This window comes from Gossypium hirsutum, chromosome A13 (assembly GCF_007990345.1).
Source record: "Gossypium hirsutum isolate 1008001.06 chromosome A13, Gossypium_hirsutum_v2.1, whole genome shotgun sequence".
Taxonomy (NCBI): Eukaryota; Viridiplantae; Streptophyta; class Magnoliopsida; order Malvales; family Malvaceae; genus Gossypium; species Gossypium hirsutum.
In genome coordinates, this window is record NC_053436.1 from 104,376,101 (window position 1) to 104,394,770 (window position 18,670).

General features: G+C 33.0%; 1 long non-coding RNA gene across 3 annotated transcripts; it reads right to left on the reverse strand.

The window, feature by feature from the left end:
- On the reverse strand, window positions 1–6,714 carry LOC107893271 (uncharacterized). Of its 3 annotated transcripts, none has more exons than XR_005907839.1 (4): window positions 5,751–6,714; window positions 4,753–5,656; window positions 4,553–4,670; window positions 1–238 (listed from the first exon to the last, which is right to left on the reverse strand). It is a non-coding gene; the product is annotated as an uncharacterized lncRNA (long non-coding RNA). The 3 variants fall into 3 exon arrangements; XR_005907840.1 differs by having other exon boundaries at window positions 4,753–5,632; window positions 5,751–6,713; XR_001682781.2 differs by having other exon boundaries at window positions 4,753–6,706.
- Between the last annotated feature and the right edge of the window lie 11,956 nt (window positions 6,715–18,670).

The following is an 18,670-nucleotide window of genomic DNA, read 5'->3' on the forward strand; positions in this document are numbered from 1 at the left end:
TTGAAATAAATTACGATAAAAAAAAACATGAATATGATATAAATATAACAACATATAAAATTATACATGAAATACATTATGAATGTATATAAATACATGAAAATAACACAAACATATTTTTTTTATTATAAGTTCTGATCATATCTACTCTTTTTGACATAATACCTAAAACTACCCAAAGTCCCTCTCCAACCCATAAATAGGAAGATAATACGCTTTAACGCACACCCACATCCTTCTGCATTGACAACAAAACTCATGTCAATCGAACTAAGACTCAATAGGCTATAACTAAATAAATTAACTTCAAAACAATTTTTAAATAAAATGAAAAAATAATTAAAAAAACCATATGACAAAAAAAAACATAATGAATGTGAATACGATAATTTACACAAATATATCAAAATTTACCTAACATAAATTATTAACCTACAAAATATTATATAATTGCATGAAGAATATATATAATACAACACTGTATAAATATACAAATTTCAATATAAATTGAATTATTATAAAAAAATTATGGAAAATATTAACATATTTTTTTTTCTAAATTGAATTGATATAATAAATTATATAAAATATTTTATAAAATGAAATACGATATAAATTCATGGAAAAATAATAAAAATATAATATTATTACATGAATATATTAGAAGTCACAACCTATAAGAACAAATTATTAAAGTCTAAAAATTTATATCATATAACTAGGAAAAAAAAGTCTGCCTTGTGGTAAGTATTAGGGTTAGTCTGCCTTGTGGCAAGAGTATTGCGTCCAGAGGGATTTTCTAGGGTTCGGCGACAACAAAAAATAGATTTTAGTTCTGGGTAAGAATATGGCTAATATGAATGTGGTGGGGGCAGATCTGGCAAATCTACAAATAATGGATGAGGAGGAGGATCCTTTGGTAATGAAAGGTGATGAATTTTTTGTCGAATTAAACTATGAGTTATGTCTGGTAGGGAGAGTGCTTAGAGAACGTATAGTCAATTTCCCAACATTAAAAAATACGATGGCAGATTTGTGGCATCCTCTAAGGGGGGAGAACCCTTTAGTGGTCTCATTATGGACTACGGTTTTCTAGGTGCAAATTCATAATTTACCGTCGGGTTTCATTACAGAAGGTATGACACGGTAATTAGGGAATTTTATTGGAGATTTTAAGGAATATGATGTGTCATTGATTACAATGGGGATGAATAAATACACAAGGATACGTGTTCTATTGGATGTGTAAAACTCACTCAAAAGGAAAAAAAAAAGATATGTATAGGGAGAAATCAATTCATATATACTTTATTTCAATATGAAAAATTGCCATTATTTTATTTTTTATGTGGTCAACTTAGGCATGGGGAGAGATTTTGTCCAGTACATTTAACTCTAAGAGATCAATAAGTGGATTTTGTATGGGATATGTCACCAAGAGCCACACCAATGAGGGGAGGGCAAGCAATGAGTAGATGGCTAATGGAGGATTCTGAAGATGGAAAATGGACAAGAATGGAGATAGACGGGGACATCAAGACAAGAAGATTCGGTGATGATGTTACCAACCAAAAAGAAAATTACGGAGGCATAGGGATAGTGGGGAGAGCAACGAGATATACAAAAAAGCCTATTGAGTTGAGAATATAGAATGATAGGGGAAATTTTGAGGAAAGGGGGAAGGAAGCAGAATTAGAAGATATGGCTATTTGTTTTGTGGACAGAAAGAAAAGGCAAAGATATAATACAGAAGGGGGTGGTTCCGACAATAGTAGGGGACTGTTAGAAGGAGGGTTAAATAATGCAGTACCGGCGGCCACTTTCAAGCAGGCTGATCGGGCACAATGAAAATAGTAAGTTGGAATGTTCGTGGCTTTGGGTGGTCACGAGCAGTAAATCGTTTCAAAAATAAATTGAAACGCATTCAGCCCCAAATCTTATTTCTAATGGAAACAAAAGTTAATAGAAAGCATATGGAGAAAATAAGGAGAAACTGTGGATTTGAACAAGGAATAGACGTTGATGCGGATGGGGACAAAAGGGGGTGTATCATAGGATGGAAAGACAGGATAAATTTAACTCTGAAAAGTTATTCGAAATCACACAGATGTGGAGGTAAAAGAATGAGGTGAATCGATAGTGTGGAGATTTACGGGGTTCTATGGAGCACCTGTGGAGAACGAACGAAAAGATTCATGGAATTTATTGTGACATTTGAAGCGTGGATGTAACAAGCCTTGGCTTGTATTAGGAGACTTCAATGAAATTCTATATTCTCACGAAAAAACAAGGGGGACGAATAAGAGAGGAAAGACAGATGAATGCTTTTAGAGAGGTACTTGAAGAATGCGAATTAAATGATTTGGGGTTTTATAGGCAGTGGTACACTTGGGAAAGAGGTAGATTGGTTAGAAATAATATTCAGGAAAGATTGGATAGAGGGGTTGCTAACTAACAATGGTGGAATCTTTTCAATGACTATTTGGTACAAAATTTACAGCATGGATTATCGAATCATTGCCCGATGTTAGTGGATTCGAGAGGGGATGAGAGCTTACAGTCTGATGATCACCACAGGCAACTTTAATTCAATGCTGTCTGGTTGTTGAATAAAGAATTAGAAGAGCAAGTCAAACATGAGTGGTTGTCAAATGAGAATGATACCTTGACAAAGCTCAAAGAATTGAGCGTACATTTAAATAAGTGGACAAAGAAAGAAAAAGGGCCTAGAGAACACCGATCAAAAGATTTGAATTATAGAATGTTAGAATTGAAATCTAAAAAAAATCAGTGATGAAATTTTAGCGGAGATGACAGAGATTAAATTGGAGATGAATTTAGAAGCTGATAGGGTGTAGCTTTTCTGGGAACAACGGGCGAGAGTTAATTGGTTGCAAATGGGAGACAAAAATACGACATTCTTTCATAGATGGGATTCTTATTGGCGGAAAAAAAAAGATTAAAGGGCTTGAGAATGTCTCTGGGAAATGGGTGACTAAGACTAACGAAATCTCCAAAATAGCAACAGATTATTTCAAAGATTAGTTTGTGTCAAATGCAGTTACTAATAGTGATGGCTTAATTTCGACAATATTTCCTTGCATTACGGAAAATTTCAATGATAATCTGATGAAGGAATTTCAAGCAGCAGAGGTTTTAGAAGCAATAAAATATATAGCCCCTCTTAAAGCTTCAGAGAATGATGGTTTTCCTGCAATATTTTTAGAATACTGTGGGGGGATATTACCAGGTACTGTTTGCATGTCCTTAATGGTCGAAGAAATATGGAGGAGGTGAATCATTCAAGTGTAGTCCTTATTCCTAAGGTGATTTCATCAAAGAACATAAGTCAGTTTCGACCCATTAGCCTTTGCAACATGATCTATAAAATAATTTCAAAGGTGATTGTCAATAGATTTCATCTTACTTTGCAATATTGTATTGATGACAGTCAAGGAGCATTCGTGCCAGGGAGGCAAATCACAGATAATATATTAGTAGTTTACGAAATCCTTCACTCTTTTAAGAAAAAAATAGGAAGATTGAATAAAGGTTTTGCTTTAAAACTCGACATGAGCAAAGCATACGACAAAATTGAATGGTGTTTTGTGAAAAAAATGATACAACGAATGGGATTTTGTGAAGAATGGATTACACTTATAATGAGGTGTATTATTAGTGTCAAGTATACGCTGGCGACCAATGGAAAAAATGGGGAAGAATTTCGACCGTCAAGAGGGTGAAGGCAAGGTGATCCTTTAAGTCTGTACTTATTCCTTATTTGTGCGAAAGGCTTTTCACGGTTAATTGATAATGCAAAGAGAGAGGGGAGGATTTTAGGGGCAAAGGTAGGAAGAAGCAATATTTCAATAACGCACCTATTTTTTGCTAATGATAGTATGCTATTTGGAGAAGCATCAACTAATGGTGCTAACAACATGAAAAGAATAATTAAAGAGTATGAAGTAATATCAGGGCAAAAGGTCAACTTTGACAAATCACTGATCTACTTTAGTGGAAATTTCGAACGAGAAGTACAGGACCAAATGGGTAATATACTGGGAATACGAATTTCAAATAACCCAGAGAAGTATTTATGGCTTCCTACAATGGTGGGCCGAAGGAAAAAATAGGCTTTCACTGATATGAAAGATCATTTCAACAAATTGATAAATAATTGGAGTGTTCGGATTTTATCGGCTGGGGGAAAAGAGGTATTTCTAAAATCCATTTTATAGGCTATTCCAATCTATGCTATGCAATGCATTAAATTACCAGTTTCTTTTTGCCATGATCTTAAGTATATTATGTGTAAATTATGGTGGCATAACCCAAAAAATAATAGAGGAATTCATTGGTGTAAATGGAGTGATATGTGCATCCCCAAAACGAAGGGAGGGTTGGGTTTTAAAAATTTGTCAATGTTTAATACGGCCTGTTGGCAAAACAGGGATGGAAGATTATTATGCAACCTAATTGTTTGTTCGCACGAGTAATAAAAGTGAAGTAATTCCCAAAAGGAGAGTTTATGAGTGCAAGAATTGGTTATTACCCTTCGTATACCTGGCGAAGCATCTGGGGAGCCAGACGCCTACTAGAAGAGGGGTTGGGCTGGAGAATTGGGAACGGCAAGAATGTCAACATCTGGAATGACGCTTGGCTACCGAGAGCTGGAAACGAGAGAGTTCAATGTCAACAAATCAATATCAGGTATTCTACGGTGTCAAATTTGGTTGATAGAGATACTGTTACCTGGAAACAAGAGGAAATTCGAGCTTTGTTTGGTGAGGAACAAATGCAAAGAATTGTCTCAATCCCATTAGCGAACGACGAGTCACAAGATGCCTTAGTTTGGAGGGGGGATAACACAAGGGTATACACAACAAAAAATGGATACAAATGGAGTAATACAACAGAAGAACCTAATATACAGCATAATCCCCTAATTAAGGTGCCAAGCAAAATCCGAATACATTTGTGGAAAGTGGCTAATGAGTATGTGTCAATTCTGTATAATCTGAAAATCCGTAAATTGGTAAATAATACGTTGTGTCTAGTATGCCAATAAGAAGAGGAGATGGTGAGTCATGTCTTCCGGAACTATTTTTTCACTCGACAAGTACTCCAAGAACTAGGATGTATTAGCTCAAAATGCAACAGAGAAACAAATTGGAAAACATGGTTAGTGATTGAATATGAACATCTTACTGAAAAGGAATGCATAAAAAGAACTATCATTTTATAAGCCATTTGGCACAACAGAAACAAAATGTATCATGATTGTAGCAAGGCTCTAGTGCATGAAACCGTGGGATTTATCAACTTGTATTGTGCAAAAACTGAACATATGAGTCAAGTGCTGAATATTAGAAATGAGAATAACAATAATGTATGGCGACCACCCAAAGGTGATATAATAAAAATTAATTTTGATGCGGCTTTCAACCAGATCCAACATAAATCAGTGTTAGGAATCATTGCAAGAAACAAAGATGGTTATGTTATGGCATCATGCACTTACTCAGGAGAAAATATTATAGATCCGACTACAGCCGAGGCTAGAGCGTGTTTAAAGGAAGTTACCATGGTGAAGGAAATGGGTTGCTAAGATGTAAATGTTGAGGGAGACGCACTGACAGTTATTAGAAAAATAACCCTGGAATTAGAATACAGATCTTTTATCCGAGATTACATCCAAGAAATCAAAAGAAAATCTACCAGATTTAGAAGCATAAAGTTTAATCACATACAAAGAGAAGCCAATAAAGCAGCGCACGGGCTGGCAAAGGAGGGATAGAAGTATGATGGTCTATAGTACTGGATGGAAGAGGTACTCAGCGCAATGGAGGAACTGGTGAGTCTTGACAGAAATCGAACAATAGAAGAAGAGGTGATAATGACGAGTCCAGATTTGGAAATGACAGAATGATTCGATAAACTAGTGAAATTAATGGAGGCCGGTGATTGAAAAGTTATATGCTAAAGAGGTGATAGAGGAAGAGTCTCCATAGCAACTAATGCATTAAGAACTCATGGGTACAGCGAAAAGAAAAAGGGTTTCTAGGATTAGCTTTTCATTTTCTGTTTTAGTTTACAGCCTTTCATATGTCTGTTTTGATTTCTAAACCATTTCATTTATTTTTTGCTTTCATATTTCCAAAGCACCGTTCTGGTAGCCTTTTAAAATGGGATAGCTGTAGGTAGTATTAAATGTTGCGTCTGGTATTAGCTAAAATCCCATCAAATAAAAGCATCAGTTGGCATTAAAAATATATATATCATATAATATAAATATCCTAAAAAATTATTTTTTCTCTTCTTATCTTTTGTTTTGCTCAATGGCGGTATCAGTTTTAGGGTTGGTTATACCCTGCCTTTTTCCTTTCTTATCAACCCTTTCTTTCTTTATTCTTCTCATTCACTACACATGTCTTCTCCCTTTTCAGTTTGCAGATCTATTTTGTGGGTATCTTTGTTGTCTTCACAAGTTGTGATAAACGGTGCTTGTCGTTTGCTAAAACTCCACCGGCCACCAATAGTTTTTATTGGAAAGTCGGTGACTTTTTGTCAACTTCTTAATTTGTGTTTGTTTTGAGAGTATTTTGAAAGAATAAATGATTTCACGTGTCAATTTAGACCCGTGTTGTCTTAAGTTTTATATTTTTTTTGTTTTTTCCATTGTTTAATAAGTCTTTAGTTTTAGAAGTTTTGTTTGCTCTTCTAGCATATTTTTTAGTCTTGCTTATGTTTGTAAAAATAGTTTTACAAGTGATTTTAGGAATGATTTTATTGTCGTCCTCTCTAGTTTAGTGAATATTTGATTTTTTTGTCGATTTTTGCTCGTCGCTTTGGACCATCCGGGGCTGATTTTCTTATCGTATTAAGTGCTTGCAATCACTCCAGATATATTGTGCTTGAGTTGTGATAAAGCTAATTGTCAACATGTCACAATGTTTTATTGATTGTTTATTATTTTTTTCATTTATTAAATGAATTCATCTATCTTTCAAAAAATATTATATAATATTTATAATATTTTGAACACAAATAAAAAAAACACAATTTGTTTTTATTTTTCTTCTTTAATTCATTCTTTATTAAATAAAATAAATTTCCTAAATAATCCCTTTAATATCCAACCTTAGTTGTTTTGCATCTAAAATTGAAGTTAAGTCTTCTCGTTGTTGGGAGAACACAACTTTTAATGTAGGTTACATATATTTATATTTAAATAAATTAATTTTATTATTAAATAATATTTTGAGTCAACTCGACTTAAAATTCAATTCTTTTTAAAATGGGACATTTAAATAAGTTTAATATAAATAATTAAAAATTTAAAAATTCAAAATAAAAATAGAATACGTATATCAAACATGTTGTGTTAATTATGGTAATAACAGTGTTGATTATTTTGTTTTCATATTCTAATTTAATAATAAGATATGTTGTTAAATTTTGGGAGGAAGAAAATGCAATGCTTGACATAAAGTAGACGACAATTTCAAATTAAATTATTTTAACAAATATAATATTTTTGGCCCTATTCTAAAAGTCTAATAAGCCCTGCTGCTGCCTAAAAATTGAAGAAAACTGCAAATCAAAATACCGGCGGAAGTCAACTTCTAGATAATTTGGACTTATCATGATAATAAAATAAATTGTTACAATAATTAAGTTATATTAAATGCTAGAGTAAAGAACATACAATATTAGATGCGAAGAATCGCTAAATTAGAAGTGATTCGCGTCATAAATAATGTGGAAAGCTATTGAGTGTGAAGTAAATCATGAGAGGACAGCGATGGAAATTTGCGGACCCAATTTGCAAGGAGAGTTCGCACGAACCAAAGGAAAGCCGCGGTCTCAATTCGCATATACTCAAGGAGCTCGCAGAAGGGAGACCACATGGTGTGGCAGGCAACCCAGAGTGAAACATGTATCCAGCATACCTGAAGCCCGCTCATAATGTCAACTCTAGAAATAGTAAGGTCAAATCATAAATAGTGAGGTCATGCCGTGAACATAACAATATATATAAATACTCGGATGTTCCCATTAATAAGATATGAGAAATTACTCAACAAGTATTTCTCTTCATTAATGCAAGTAGTAGAGTGGTGAATTTCAATTAAAGACATTGTTAAAATTTGACTTGAAGAGACTAGAGGCATTCATCATATTGGGGATAATGAATTGAAGGATGTTGCCAAGAATTCTTGGCATGTGACCATGTCAACTCGTGGGATGTTCAAGCAAGGCACTCTTGAAATTGGAATTATTATTGTTAAAATTCCTAGGGTGGTTAGGTCAATATATCATCATCAACCTTATTTTTTGGGCTTTTACTTTTCCTTCAGATTTTCTTCTATACTATCGATTTGCTTGCTTCCCACACTTCTTTTATATATATCAAAAGTATTCTTAACCATTTTAGTCCTAACTTTTGAAGAGAATGTCAACAAAAGAGATCCACTATCTATCTTTTTTCTTTTAAATTAAAATGACAATCATAGTTTTCGCATTAAATTTGATCGGGATAAATCTTAAAATTATATATGTATAATAATTTAACATATAATTGTATACATAAACTTTAATTTTGTGTAATTTTATACTTCAAATTTTGATTTGATCTAATTTTTGTAATGTATTAACACAATTATTGATACAAAATCATTTTATGTTTGTATATTACATACATAAATAATTCTAATTATCCAATATAAAAGTAAATTGATGTATTTATTTCTTTAAATGTGCATGATTAAATTAAAATTAAAATTTTAAGTATACATTTGAATCACAATTAGAGTTTCACGTGTATAATTGCATCAAATTAAAATTTATATATAATTTTAATATTTATCCCAAATAGGTCTCTTACAATAAAATAATATTTTTTAAGCTTATATTTATTATTATTTTACTATACTCGAAAGAAAATGACATCATATTAAATTTATTTGTGGCAAAACTAAGGGGTTGGCAGAGGCCTCGACCCCCTAAAATGATTTCTTTTTCATATGGGCCCTTTAAAATTTTTAAAATTTTAAATTAATAAAATTAAAATTATATTTTGACCCCTAAAAATATAAAAATTTAATTTAATCATTTAAAAATTATAAATATATAATCTATTAAAATAGTAAAATTATATTTTTTTATCTTTAAAATTACAATTTAATTTCGACCCCTAAAAAATTCTAATGTTCAGACATGTATAGGATCATCAAAATAATATATAAAACAGTGAGAACTTTGAATCAGTTTGGTACCCAACACCGCCTAATTCATACAATTATGCTTTACACACACTACATATAATGATGATATTGTCGCCCACCTTTCAACAGTTTCCCGCACCCTTCCTTTGTCCCTGTAAAATCCAAGAGGGAAACCGACATCCCAAGACGCGTTTTGAGCCACTAATTGATTATACAAATTTGTAAAGAAAATTCAATATACCATGTGATTTTTCAATATTATTCAAACATTACTATTTCAAGAGTTGATTTTACCAATAGTTTTAATAGAATTAATTATTATAAGTATTAAACTTAATTAGAATAAATTTAAATCTCATATATAAAATGAGATTTAAATGTGACATTTTAAAATTTTTAAGATCTTAATCTTATAATTAAATTAATATTTCATTAGTTCTTATTAAACTCCGAGAAAGAATTGTATGAAATAAAGATGTCACGTCATCCTGTATTTTTTATCAATTATTTGATATCATTTCAGTATTTTTCCTACATCATTGATATCATTTTGATAAAATTTTTATCCTGGATCCTAGACTCCAGACTCTAGACTCTAAACCTTAAAGCCTAGATCTAGGGTCTATGGTCTAGGGTGCAAGGTATAGGATTTAGAGTTTAAGGTCTAAAATTTTAAGATTTAGGATTTAAGGTCAAGAGTTCAAGGTTTAAGATTCAGAATTTAGGGTTTAAGGTTTAGAGTTCAGAATCCAAAGTCTAGGGTTCAGGTTAAAAAAATTACCAAAATGATGAGTCAACGACATGAAAAAAAATTAAAATGACATTAAATAATTAATAAGAGATACAAGATGATGTGACATCTCAGTTTCACACCATCCTTTCCCTTAAACTCTAATCTATTTGCATGTTTGTTTAATCATGAATATATGCTTAAAAAAAAGATAATCCCCTCTCTGAATGCTTTTCTATACTAATCATGATTAAAACTTTAGAAGGCTTTTTTACTTGAAAGAATTTCTTCAGTCTTCTATCTTATGTGTATATGTTTTCTACATTCTAAAAGACAAAATAATTACATTTTTGCCTGAGGAATAATTAAGAGATTTACGTCAATGTAATATATATATATGCACAATACAGTACTCGTTTCGTTTAGAAAAGTTTGATTAAAATTTTAAATATAACGTTATTTCATTGTTTAATCAAGTTTTAAATATAATATTAATAAGCTAGTAATCTTTTAATTTAACCACAATGTTGGGATAAAAAGAAAGGAAAAAAAAACAAAAAGAGAAATGAAAATTTGGGCATACATATGTTTTATATAGAAAACTCATTTGAAGAATATAAAAATTACGGGCAAAAGAGGCACCGACTTAACATTAATGGATAAAACAAAACGAAAGTACAATGAGAATATAATAAACTCAAACCCCGAATACAAAGCTCATGCCTAAAGTTCTCACAAAACTTCATATGCAGCTATATATTGTCGCCTTCAAAAAAAGTCATTGCTAATTGACATATCAAAATAGAGAATTCTAATCATAGTAAAATATCCCTGCAATAAATAGAGTCCAACTAGGAGTAGTCTTGCTTGAAGTCTAAAACACGGCTACCAAATAAGAGAACACATTGTGACATAACGACGTCGTCTCTACTTTACCGTTTCAACGTTATTGCATCGTCTCGACTTCCCGGTGCTCCTCGTTGTGACGTCGGGCCTATTTTGGGCCTTCTTTCAATTGCTCGTCAAAACGTCTTTCTAAGTACTTACAAAATATCTGATAAATGCAAGACACACCCATAAATCTCCATTTTAACTCCTATTTATCACACCACCTTTTTCATGCCCAATCAAATTCTAATTTTACATAAGGTCAACCAAGTCTAAAAAAAATAATGTTAATACAGTTTTGTATTAAAGTTATGCATTGTATGAAATTTTTTAAAATTTTATTTTGATTTATGGATATGGATGGTTGCCAATAATTGAGAAGAATCTTGGAGCAATTAATTTAATTTATTTAATATAAACATGTCAGCTGCTTCTAGAAAAGTTGAATGACCATGAAAAACCAAGAACATCAAAGGATTGAATTGACCATTTTGTTTCTGCAAATTAAGCACGTTTACATGGACGTCAAAATTATATACCAAAAATTTGTATTTAATATACTTACGTCTGTAATAATTTTTTTTAAATTATAATAACATGATGTAGCCTGAATAATAAATACGATTAATCCAATTTGAATTTAGGCCACACGTGAGTGGTGAATACCATTAACTATAGACCATTACATAGAGCTTTGTAATAGAATTTTTAAATATCTATAAATATCAAAACTTTATTTAAACTATGGTTTAATGTGTAATTGTATACATGAATTTTGATTTTGTATATTTTTATATTTAAAATTTTGATTTGATCTAATTCTTGTAAATTATTAACACAAGTATTGATATAAAATTATTTTATGTTTATATATTGCATACATGAATAATTATATTTATCCAATATAAAAATAAATCAATGTATTTATTTTTTTAAATGTATATGATTAAATCAAAATTAAAATTTCAAGTATACATTTGAACCATAATTAGAGTTCCACGTATATAATTGTAACAAATTAAAGTTCGGTATATAATTACACATTAAATTAAAATTCATATATAATTTTAAGATTTATTCCTAAATAAAATCACACATACTTTATTTAGGGTATAATAAAATATTTTTTTAAAAAAAGTAAAAAACAAAAAAAATCATAGGTTGCTTATAGAAATTAAAATATTTCATTATATCAAATTTTAAATTAATAAAGAATTGAGTTTAAAATTTGATTGAGAATCTTCCTATCAATAGTAAATAAATTATTTTTTTAATATTTGATGATGGTCTTATCAGATGGTAAACTTGATTGAAGTAGATCAAAGGCTTAATTTATGATTTGGCCCTTCATATATATTTATTTTTTTTATTTTTATATTTAATTTTTTTCTTAATTTAATATTTAAAATATTAATTTTCTTTATTTTTAGTTTATTTTGTAACGACTGTTCAAAAAATTTCTATTAGGCAACTTTGATTAATGGAAAAGCTTTATGTGGCTTATTATAGCCAATTAAAAAATGTCATGTGAAAATTAGATTTATTTAAAATAAAAATATTAAATTTAAATTAAAAAATAAAAATGTATATTATTAAATATTTAAATATTAAAAAATACTTTTGACTTATTGACCGTTGACTGTTAATTGATGTTGGGTTTTAAATTTTAAATTTTAAAATTTTGTAAGAAATGTTTTTAAAATTTAAAAATATATTATATATATTTTTTATATTTTAATCAATATAATATATAATATTTCAAAAAAGACACGTGGCATGTTTTAATAGTGTCACGAGAATATGCCACGTGGTCGGTTAATGAAGGTCAACAGCCAGCCAATGTCGATTAACGGTCGGTCAAAGTCAATTTTTTAATATTTAAATATTTAATTTTTTATTTAAATTTAATACTTTTATTTTAAATAAACCTATTGCCACAAAATATTTTTTTATTGTCAAAAACATGTCATGTGGCATTTTTTATTGGCCAAAGTTACCTAACAATTTTTTTTAACTGTCGTTACAAAATGGACCAAAAATAGAGGAAATTGATACTTTAGGTACCAAATTGAGACAAAAAAATATTTAATACCAAAGTAGAAAAATAAGTATACTTTAGGAGCCAAATTGTGAATTAAGCCTAGATTAAAAGCACCAAAAACTAAAACCCATTTAAGTGACTAAATTGAATAGTTAATATATATACCATTAGACATGTTTATCAGTCTCGATTACCATTTAATTAAAAAAATGTTTTTATTTATATTTTATTTATATGTATAAATATTCATATTATTATAATAATTAAGTTATACGATGTATAAAACAAAATATTGGTGAAGATTCACATCGTAGTGGGTAAGGAGAGCTACTAGAAATAATAATGGTTCACACCATAAATGATGCAAAAAGCCACTAGCAACGATGGTATAAAGGTGATAAGGTCATACTTTAGTAGAGTGTGGATACTATGTCTGGACTTGTCCATTTTCTTCCTAGAAGAAGGAGCATATATAAATGGGGAAGGGTTTGGAGTGGCCCCCTATCCCATAATTACCTCATTAGTAGAGTTCAACTCAAGTCCAAATTAGAATATGGTTTAAATGTGACAAATTTTGAGGTTGGTGAGTTTAGGAAGTTAAAAACATCAATGAGCATAGACCAAAATGTAATGGTTGTTTTTAATGGTATCATGGTGATTTTTTTTTAATAAATGTAACTGTAATGGCATGTTGAGTGCTCACATGTAGAAGGTGTGGGAGGTACTCAGGTGTAAGGGTATAATAGTTGTTCCTTAATTGAAGAAATGTTTACATACCTAGCTTATTTGAGACTATGACTTTGGGGCAATGGGGTGTTATTTTCGTGTTAAATTGGAGATTGTTATTATTTGAAATATTAATAGTAAGGTCCAAAGATTACTTTTGTTGCAATTTTTAAATTTTGAAACAATATCTTTATTGGGTGTGATTGATATCCTTTAGCATGGCATCTTTTTATCAGTCAATTGTTGTGTCACTTTTGAGGCCTTTTTTTCTCTTCTTTCTTTTCTGTCATTTTGCCAACATGTTTATACTTCTTTTATAAATTAGGGTCATAAGGCTTTTTGAAAAGAGTTTGCTTCTAGCTTTCTATTTTTCTATACCCCAAGTGTTCTTATTCTCTAACTTGTGCTTTCTATTTTCGAAGTCCATCAAATTTTCTTTATTTTAGTAAGTTTTTCTTTCATTCTTTGTCATTGTTTTTATCTTCTTGATTTTTGCTTCTCTTTCATGTTAGCTTTGTATCAATAGCGAGTCCTTCGATAAAGTCCAGCAAAGAGAAGGGAAAGAATCAAAAGGATGATATCCTTAACATCAATGATCAGGTACTTTTTACCGCCACGGAAGAGAACATGAAGCGAGTCCTCTGAATAAGGGGGATTGAGGGTCCCCATTACCAATATAAATTCTTCGTAAGAAACAACGAAAACCAACTAAGTGATGTGGTAGGTAATGGAAAGGGAATATTTTTGCCCTTATATATTTTCAAATTGGGTTTTCATCTACCTCTACATCTATGGTTTGTGGGGGTATTAATTTCCTTTGTCTTTGTAGAGAAACGGAGCAAAAGAAAGTAAAAGGAAAATGTACTTCATTTTTCAAGATATTTCAAGATGAATATTAGAGACTGAACGTACTATATTTATACATGACTTAAACTGCTTTAACAACTTCTTAACAGTAAACTACTAACTGCTGTAACCACTAACAACTTAATAACTATCTGCTTTCTTAGTCCTTAATATTCACCCAACCAATCTACTTTGTTATATTCTGCTTTGTAAGATCTCAAGTTTGCTAACAACCTTAAGTTGAGCTTTGAATTTCGTAAAACATCCTGTTGAAAGAGGTTTGGTAAGCACATCAACCACTTGATATTGGGCTGGAACATGGCTAACAACTAATCTCCCAATGGTCACATTTTCACGAACAAAAAACAAATCAAGCTCTATATGCTTGAATTTGGAATGAAGAATCAGATTAGCGGACACAACTACTGTACTTGAGTTATCATACCAAGGAGTTGTCTTCCCAGTGTGCTGAACATGAAGCTCTCCCAACCAAGACTCTAGCCAAGTAACTTCTACTGCTGCATGAGCAAGACTCCTATACTTCGCTTCTGCCGAAGAACGAGAAACAACATGTTGTTTCTTTGAACCCCAAGATACTGGATTTCTACTTAGAAAAATGTAAAACCCTGACGTCAAACATCTGTCATCTGGATCGTTCCCCCAACTAGCATCAGAGTAACCAATAAGAGATAGATGAGAAGTAGCAGTAAAATGAATACCATGATCAATTGTTGCTTGTAGATACCTCAAAATTCTCTTAACAGCTTTGAAATGAACATCAGGGGGCTTATGCATAAACTGGAAAACCTTTTTAAACGCAAAGGCAATATTAGGCCTAGTGATCACAATGTACTAAAGAACCCCCACGATGCTCCTATATTTGGACTCATTTCCAATAGGACTCCCTGCAAGAGCAGACAGCAAATAGGAAGACACCATAGGGGTAGGAGTACCTTTAGACTGGTCCATGCGACTTCGTTGCAACAAATCATGAATGTACTTTCGTTGACTAAGAAAAATCCCCGAAGCTCTGTGTGTAACCTTAATGCTCAGAAAGTAACTCAATCTTCACAGGTTTGTTGGAACAATGGCAGCAGCAAGCATCAAACAAAGTTTCAAATCTGTATTTGTAAGACTGAAGCAAGAAGAATCGAAGCAAAGAAAAAGCAAAGCAATGAACAAAATTGAATACTCAGCAAAGTTGTAACTGAACATTGCATTTTTCATTCAAGATTTGAATATATAAAAGAGCTACAAATTTTGGTTCATTTGACAGATACCTAATGACATAACTACTCCCACTTAAACTAAACTAATACAAGCTTAAGTCAAATACAAAATAAGCTGACATATCAGCTTTTACATCATCAATCCAATCACAAACTTAATCCAACTAACTATTAAAGCTAGTTACAATCAAACTGAACTAAGTTACATCAAAACAAAATAGCAATATCAGTTGCTTCATTTGGTCTGAAAACCATTCGTGCACACCAAGCAAAATGAGCTGAGCTCGATAGCTGCTGGTCTCGACAGTAGCAAGCTTCTGGCTCCATGTTGCATTGCAGTCCAGCTTTCAACACTCCTCCTTGGACTGTATGCAACACATTCCAATTGCACTTCTCAAAGATTCAAATCGAGCAGCCCCTAAGGGCTTGGTCATTATGTCAGCCAATTGTGCTCCTGAGCTGCAATGCACAAGGCTGACTTCCTTTGCTTGTTCAGCCTCTCTAACAAAATGCAGCTTGATTTTAAAATGCTTTGTCTTACCATGGAACACAGGGTTCTTGGCTATTGCAACTGCAGACTGATTATCCACCCAAATTTCAGTTGCTTTATCTTGAGTTTCATTAAGGTCATGAAGCAGCTTCCTTAGCCAAATGGCCTGATTAACTGCTCCTGCTGCAGCAATGTATTCTGCTTCAGCTGTGGACTGAGCAACAGTTTGCTGCTTTTTTGAACTCCAGTAAAACATCCCCGATCCAAGTGTAAAGAAGTGTCCTGAGGTACTCTTCATGTCATCGAGGGATCCTGCCCAGTCACTGTCAGAGTAGCCTTCTAGTTTCAGTTGGTTCCCACTTTCAAACATTACACCAAAACTAGCAGTGCCCTTGATGTATCTAAGGACCCTCTTTGCTGCCTTCAAATGTGCCTCATTGCAACAATGCATAAACCTCGATAACAGACTGACACCAAACATGATGTCTGGCCTGGTTGCTGTTAGATACAACAGACAACCAACTAGGCTTCGATAGTGCCTCTCATCAACCCTCTGCTGATCACCACTGCTAGTCAGCTTTTCTCCTTGGGCCACAGGTGTGCTGATTGCTTTACAATTATGCATGCAGAATTTGTCTAGGATCTTCAAAGCAAATGAGTGTTGGCTGATGAAGATACCTCGATCAGACTGGTGAACTTCCATGCCAAGGAAGTAAGTCATGATCCCCAAATCTGTCATTTCAAAAACTTGCTGCATTTGGACCTTGAACTCATCAATGAGCTCAATTTTGCTCCCTGTTACAAGTAAATCATCCACATACAAGGAGACAATCAGCAAGGTTTCATGTTCTGACCTTTTAACATACAGAGTAGGCTCACTAAGGCTCTTTAAAAATCCAAGTTTGGTCAGATAAGCATCAACTCTGTCATACCAGGCCCTTGGTGCCTGTTTTAGGCCATAGAGGGCCTTTCTCAACTTATACACTTTGTCTTCATGTCCAGCAACTTCAAAACCTTCAGGTTGCTCGATGAAGATCTCTTCCTTGAGAAAACCATTCAGGAATGCTAATTTGACATCCAATTGGTGAACTCTCCACTGCTTCTGAGCTGCTAAAGCAAACAGCAACTTAATTGTATCCAGTCTTGCCACTGGAGTAAAAGTTTCTAGGTAGTCAACACCATACTGCTGACTGTAGCCCTTCACCACAAGCCTAGCCTTGTACTTGTTTAGTGAGCCATCAGCATTGTACTTGGCCCGGTACACCCATTTAACTCCTATGACTCTCTTGTGTCCTGGTCTGCTCACTAACTCCCAAATCTGATTTTTGTTGAACATTTCCAACTCAGCTTCCATAGCTTTCATCCAGCTTCTGTTCTTAGTAGCCTCTTCAAAGTCTGAGGGTTCAATCACAGCAATATTGCACCTCTGATAGACATCAGCCAAAGTTCTGGTGCCCCTCACTGGTGTATCATCAACAGCATCATTACTTGGTCCTTCTTCTGCAGGTTCAGCAACCAAGTCTAACTGGTCCAATTCAGACAAGTCAGCTTCAACACCATTCCAATTCCACACCTTTTCCTCATCAAACTTTACATCCCTGCTGACTAAAACCTTCTTTGCTGTAGGATCATACACTCTATAGCCCTTCTTGTTGCTGCTGTAGCCAACAAAGATTCCTGGAGTAGCCCTGCTCTCGAGCTTGGTCCTCTTTTCTACTGGAATAAAAGCATAACATACACAGCCAAACACTTTCAAGTGTGTTACCACAGGTTTGACTCTATGCTAAGCCTCAAAAGGAGTCTTATCCTTGACTGCTCTAGTTGGCAGTCTGTTGAGCAGATACACTGAGGTGTTGACTGCCTCAGCCCAAAACTGACTTGGAAGCTTGCCTTGAAACAAGAGGCACCTGGCCATGTTCAGTACAGTCATATTCTTTCTCTCACAGACTCCATTCTGTTGAGGAGTATAGACTGTTGTGAGCTGATGGTGAATCCTAGCACTGTCACAAAGCTTCTAGAATCTCTCAGACACATATTCAGAGCCATTATCAGTCCTCAAGGCTCTAATTTTGCAGCCTGACTGATTTTCAGCATAAGCCTTGAATTTGCAGAAGGCTTCAAACACTTCTGACTTTTGCTTCAAGAAGTAGACCCAGCACAACCTTGTTAAATCATCTATAAACAGGGCAAAGTACCTGTTCTCACTGAGTGAAGGTGTTCTCATAGGGCCACAAACATCAGAGTGCACCAATTCGAGCTTGTTTTGAGCTCTCCAAGCACTGTCAGCAGGAAAAGGCAGTCTAGCCTGCTTACCAAGCTGACAAACCTCACAAACATTCCCACTAGCTTCAATTTTTGAAATGTCATCAACCAAATTCAGCCTATGTAACAGATCGATGGATCTAAAATTTGCATGGCCTAGTCTCCTATGCCACAAGTCAGTGCTTTCAACAAGGCTGGTGTATGCCTTTCTTTCTATTTGGCTAACATCCA